This window comes from Juglans microcarpa x Juglans regia, chromosome 4D (assembly GCF_004785595.1).
Source record: "Juglans microcarpa x Juglans regia isolate MS1-56 chromosome 4D, Jm3101_v1.0, whole genome shotgun sequence".
NCBI lineage: Eukaryota > Viridiplantae > Streptophyta > Magnoliopsida > Fagales > Juglandaceae > Juglans > Juglans microcarpa x Juglans regia.
In genome coordinates, this window is record NC_054600.1 from 2,900,396 (window position 1) to 2,907,714 (window position 7,319).

Consider the following 7,319-nt stretch of genomic DNA (forward strand, 5'->3'; position numbering starts at 1 on the left):
TATTTGAATACTGGATTTTCATGTGAGAAATGATTTTGAGTATTGTTTGAAATGACTGGATTGTCTGGTTTGAGAAAAAGGAAAAGAGACTGTAGGGATGGTGGTAAGCAGGGATGGTGGTATAGTCTCACCTGCGATTCCCGCCTACGGTGCACGCGGTAGGGATGGTGGTAAGCAGGGATGGTGGTGTAGTCCCGCCTGCAATTCCTGCCTACAGTGCACGCGGTAGGAATAGTGATAGAGTCCCGCCTATGAATCCCGCCTACAATGCTCTGTTGAGTATCTCTGGTGTGAAAAGGAACTGTAGGGATGGTAGTAAGCAGGGATGGTGGTAGAGTCTCGCCTGTGATTCCCACCTATAGTGTCCGATAAATGGTTTTGTTGTCGGTTTATGTTTTAATGGTTGTGTAACAACCCGATCCTAAGATTAAGCCATAAAATAAGTTTTATGTATTATTATTATTATTATTATTATTATTATTGTTATTATTATTATTATTATTATTATCAGATTTTATATTTTTCATTTTAATAAGATTCTTATCATTTCATTATTGGTATTTTATTATGAACCGGTTTGGCAATAGATTTGAATTTTAAGCCTTATTTCTTATCTGTTAAGCTTCATCCTTATTCCCTAATCGATAATCCAAATCCTACTAGAGACCAACTCGTATGAGAAACCCTACCTTATATCCTTCAGTTTTTCCTCTATAAAAAAACTCACGAGCCTCTTATTAAATACAACACAAAACAACAGCATGCACGTCTCAACCGCAACAAACCAGCGTCGCATACAAGCAAAACACAGAGCAGTCACCTCTCTTCCACCCCGAGCTACTTATTTTGCCAGTCTACCAAAGAAGACGTCGGAGCGCCACCACCAGCCACCACAGAAGACAGCGGACCCTCCTCAGCAGCCAAGGCACGCCGCAGCAGCCACGGACGTGAAGAAGCCTCTGCTTCTCTTCCACGGTAGCGACCTCAAGGGACGCCGAACCACCCATACGAAGGCATAGAAACTTCTGGCCATCTTTGTTTCCGTCGCACCCATTCCTTTTCCGACAATCCACGACCGTCACCACCCTTCTCTCTCTCTCGACAGCGTTTCAGCGTGACAAAGCACCCTCTCTCCAACTCACGTTCTCTCTCTCGGCGTCTCACACCACTGCCCAGTTCCGCCGCATGTCAGCCTCCCTCTCAGTGAGTCCACCGCGGGATCGCAGAACCTCTCTCTCTCTCAAACTCTCTGCTTTTCTTTTAGTTTTAGCCATGTGTTTCGGTTCTTGAAAGAACCTGTGGGTTCTTTCTAATGGGCCCTTGGGCTTTAGGCCCTTATGCGCATGTGTTTGAGCTCATTTTGTTGGGCTCGTGTGGTATAATATTATTATGTTATGGCCTGGTTGTATGGTTTACACTAACTACTCTAATTATTTTAAATAGACCGTTTTATCAATTAAAGCTAGACTAATATTTTAAACCTAAAGTTTTTAATTAAATAAATATATTAGTCAAATGCTATTTTTATAAGGATATTTTGCGAGTATTTAGTTAATATTTCCTTTGTTGATTTAGTAGGATTTAATAAAATTATTATGTTAAGAATTTAATAAAATTATTATGTTAAGAAATGAAACTTATTTTAAGAATTTAAGTTTTATGACTTATTTTAAAATAGACCTAGTATTCTACTAATTTATAATATATTATTAGTATTTAAGTAATTTAAATACTAGGATTTATTGATTATAGTGTTAAACAAAAGATTTGTTTGACTATCTTCTAGATTGTGAATTTAATTAAGTAAGATATTAGTACTTATGTGTTTCCAAACCAATTTAGTGATAGTTATTATTTCATATAGGTCTCAAGTTACGAAGTGTTATTCGAGAAGACACGCAGTGAGGTAAGTAATTTGATCACAAGTTTAGGATCATCACAGTTTAGTTTATAGATAATTAATATTCAAGCCAGTTCATTTCCAGCCATTATTTATGAACCACTCATGTCATATGCAAATATGTCATCCAGCATAGCATATGATCATGTCATTCCGCATCATGTTTAGATTCAGAAATTATAATTATGTATGTATTATGTCATGCATCTCATGTGTATAAGACACGTAAGTCATCTTAAATTCAAGTGAAAGATAAGATCAGATCAGTTAATAAGATGGCCATTCAGATGCATGGTACCAATGCAGTTTAGTTTCAGGGTGGATATGCAAGCCATGAACTCAGTCGTGGTCCACCATAGTATGCCAGAATACTATCAGCGGCTCCCCTTGCGGCCGCGGGATGTGGGGCCGATACACAACCTTGCACACAGGGTTAAGTGTGTTGGCCAGTTAGATAAATCAGATCAGTCAGATTAATCAGTCAGATCAGTCAGTTAATTCAGTTAAACAGTCATGCATAGCACAAGCATCAGTATGAATAGTCATGATTTTAAACTCTCAGTATGAAAGTTTTTATGAAAACCTTATATTTAGTATGTTTACGTTGTGATGGATTCCTTGCTGAGTCTTCGACTCATTTTTGTTTATTTTCATGTTTTAAACTACCCAGGTAATGATGATGAATATGAGCAGGCAGGCCAGGAGTAGAAGGAGCATTAAATTTTTATTCAGAGTTTCTAAAATAAAACATATTTTTATGACATGAGTTTCGTTCAGTTTATTTCATTTAATGTTTTTGGAAGACTTTTTATTAACCTTTTCTACAAAATAAATTGCTGATTTCATTTATAAAATTTGAGATCTCTTGCCGGATTTTATTTTTATGAAAAGTACGTGACACTCCTAGCCTGCGGGAAGGGGGAGTTACAGGTTGTGAGCATATTTTCTGGAAAATAATGGGTATTATTCATGGCGTGTTTATGTTCAAATGGGGTTTTTGGTGTGTTAGGAAAATATTCACTTTCGGGAAAAATGAGGTTTTGGGATCCATTTGTTGGTTGCATTAATGCGTTTTAAATCTTGAGAGTTGTTTAGATTATTACTTACCTGTGGTACCATTTTATGGTATCGCAGATTTTGATGCAGATGAGTATGGCGAGTCTTAAGCTTTGGCTCTGTTGGAGGAGTGATCTGGGATTGCTCTCCTGTGTCAAGCTTCATTTTATCTCTTATTTATGTATTTGCCTTTTCAATATATTTTGGGATGACTGTATAACTTTTTAAAATAATTTGTTTTGAATATTGTATTTAAATTTCTGGTACTTAGTTAACTTATTTATATTATCTGCTGTAATTTGTGCTGTGCACTTTTGCATGTTGCACACACTTGAGCACATTTCGTTCGGATGCGTGACCGTGTTGTCATCATCCCGACGTCACGATTCTCGCATTCCTGTACGTGAGAGTCGGGGCGTCAAATTGATATTCCTGATTATCACATATGTGGCTCTAGAGATTCGATAGCGTGGCTTTGTTTTTATGTTTGTATGCTTACTCACACGAATGCACCGATGACTACATTCTCCTGGTCTAATGTTTTCCAAGATGTAAAAGATCATATAAAAAATAGCTACTTGGTAATAAGCTACATTCCAAGAAACTAAATATATAACATGTTAATTTAAAGTTACTTTGTATTTGTCCTAATTATTTATAATTTTTGAAATGATGAGTTTGAACTTAATTTTGACCAATGAGAGGATCGATTAAAGGTTGAGGAACTAATATCGAATGCATTCCGGAGGTATAAAGGTCGATACCATGCACACTATAAGAAGTTCAGTACTACAACAGAGTCGCGCCAAAATCCGTTCCAAGTAATGCCACCCAACGAATGGGAGAAGGTTTGTGATATATTTGCAGATCCTGCTTATTAGGTAATTTTGTTGCTATATTTTTTTAATTGTATATGATAGATATATTAAACATATAAACGAATTTTTTTTTAGCAACGGAGCATTGTGAACAGAACAAATAGATCAAAATTAACGATACACATTTATGTGGATTTTTTATCTTTTCATTGTTTGTCTAAAAAAATGGTAAGTTATTGTTGTTCCCATTAAATATTAACATATAATACACTTTTTCTATCTAAGTTCTAATATAAATTTTCCTTTCGTAGGAAGAAGGAAGTCTTGCTGATTATGATCTGACCCAATTGTATGCTAAAACACATAAAAATCGTGATGGTGTTTGGACTAGTCCCGAAGCAGAAACAAATTATGTCAATTTAAATTTCTTTAATTCTATTATCTAATAATATTTTTTTTACTTATACTAACTTTAATTTTTTGTTTTAGGACGAGATGATATCTTTTAAGGAAATTGCTCCGAATTTGACTAATGAATTATCTGTCAACGATGCTCAAATCATCAACATCATCATCCTCTTCTAGAGGCAGATTGAATGACGACAAGACTATGGAATTGGAAAAGCAATACTTGAAATAGAGCGATTGAGGTCCAAAGAAAAAGAGTTGCTAACCCGATTAGATCAAGCAGCAGATTTAGAGTCGAGATTAGAAGAGAGGCTGCAATTCAATAACCAAAAAATGTCTGAACAGTTCTAATCAATGATGTCCCAAAACTCTATGTCACCACCACAATCTTAAAATTTATTTATTTTTAATTGTCTTTATATTATGATGTTCCAAAATATTTGAACAATTGATGTTTGAATTACAATTTGTGTAATATTGGTATGGCATTTTTAATTAAATTCTGATGAGTATGATTAATATCGTTCGAGCGGTAAATAACCAGTACGAACGGTAAATTATCATTTATAAATCTATTCAAACAAAAACAGACACATTCAAACAAAAACTAACCCATTCGAATAACAATCGAGAAATACGGTCCATATGGACGTTCGAACAATAAAATATTTGTTTGAACAACATTAATATGCAAAACCCCATTTGAACGGATATAATTTTTGAAAATAAAATTTCTGTTCAAACGAACAGAATTTATGTTCGAACACAAGTCATTTGAAAAATTTATTAGTTTGAACGTATAAAATCTATTCGAACACTCTGTTTGTTCGAACAGGCTCAAATATGGTTATTAGTTCAAATGAATATTTCATATTGTTCGAATGGACGTATCGGTTCAAACTGAGAAATATTCCATTCGAACAATTTATTGAAACGAAATTGGTTCATCTAAAAAAAAGTTTAGTTCGAACAGTTTCGACTGGTTCCGCCCAATTTTTTCTCTAAAAATGATTGTTTGAGACAAAAGTCTCCAAAAACCTTTTGAGACGGTCTTTCCGAGACAACATAGAGATGAAATTTTTTCGTCTCCAAAAATATTTTAGGACAAAATTTGGATTTTTTGAGACAAAATTTTTTATCTCAAAAAACCCAATCTCTTGTAGTGGCTACTATTTATGTTTGATTTTATCATCTTCATAATTCACATACATATTAAAATACACGTTTTAAGTACTTTCATAGGTTAATTATTTAAAAATACACTAAAATATGACACATATATCAATCATCCATTATGACTGAAGATGACAAATCTAAAGTAAAAACAATATTTCTTAAACATGGTCGACATCATTCTTTTAGATTATAATATTTTTTCCACTACAATCATTCCAAAATAAACAAATGCAATACCAATGAAATAAAAATAAAAAAGAGGGATTTGGAGCCAAAAATTGGCTCCCACCCATTATCCACTAAGGGGAAGCAGCTTGAAACAATTTTTGTATAGTCTAATAAACATACTATTAGACTACAACTAAAATGTGACGCTACGACTCCCACGTACAAAAACAAGGGAATCGTGACGTCAGGATGATGACAACACGGGTCACACATCCCAACGAAATGTGCTCAAGTGTGTGCAACATGCAAAAGTGCACAATAAAAATCGCAGCGGATAATATAAATAAGTCATCTAAGTACCAGAAGTTTAAATACAAATATTCAAAACAAATTACCTTTAAAGAGTTATATAGTCATCCCAAGTATATTACAAAGGTAATACATAAATTGATAAAAAATGAAAGTCGATAAACAGGAACAATCCCAGATCACTCCACGATTCTTAAGTTATCTCACCCAATGCTTCATAGTCTTGATCCTCAGCTGAAAAATCTAAAATCATCTGAAAATATTGTGAAGATAAATGGGGTAAGTTATCAACAACTCAGTAAGCAGAGAACATATACTAGTATGCAAACATGAGCATTTACAGATTTCAGAAAGTAAAACAAAACACTTTATTTTCATAATGCAGAGTCAGAACATGTTATCAAAAAAATTAGAGCGAAAGTTCAAAAATATTCTTATTCAAACTTTCCTTGGCATAACATAACAAAAACATCATATTAGAACAGAATTCCATGTTTAACCCCTATGGTAGGGTTGTACAAACCCCGATAGCCAACCGAGCAGAAACAGAATGTGAATCTTCCCCTTATCATTCTCGGAGCCCCGAGTGTGCACATAGGAAAGACCATGCAGAAAACCACTTTGTTTCCAAAGTGGGTGCACCAAAAATAGAAAAGTTGGTACCAACCCAAACAGAGGCCACAGTTTTACACCCGTGGTAAGGTCAGAATAGAAACAAAATGTCATGCCAGAGGTTTCAAAAATCACATCATATCACATCAGAGTATAGAATATTTTCAAAACAGAACAAAATCAGATCACAAAAATATAATTCATGCACAAATTTTCATATTCGCTCTCTTTTGTATAGTTCAGAAACAGAATGCCAAAACTTTGCTCATATCTACACCAGTCATGACAGAAAGTACTTTATTCTTAAACAGAATTTCATGAGTCATGCAAAACAAATAACTGAGGTCATTTCAAATTTCTTTTCATAACAAAACATGCATATTTTTCCAAAAATCAACCTCAGCCCATTTTATTTATTTTTATGCAAAATCTAGCATAAGAACCCCGCTTACCTAGATTTTTTAGCTTTTTAGAATTTTCCTCAAAATGTCGAGTCGACTATAATTCGTCACCTCTAAAAATAATCACGTAATTTCCGTAAGTTTTCAATCAATCACGTATTTCAATATTTAAGCCTAAACTTATAAAATAATCTGTTTTAATTCCTCAAAACTTAAATCCCTCATAATCCCAAAATATATCATCACTTTCTAAAATCATAAATATCCACCATAACCAACGTCAAACTCAAAACACTAATATTTAAACCTGAAACAGTCAACAAATCTCAGCATAAACCAATCACACAACCAATTCCATCATCCAATCCAACAGACCCCCTTACTCCTTGGACTCAGTCCGGCACAACCAACCAAATCACAGTAAATATGAGTTAGTATAAAAATACACTCAAATCGCAAAGATTCTTTGGG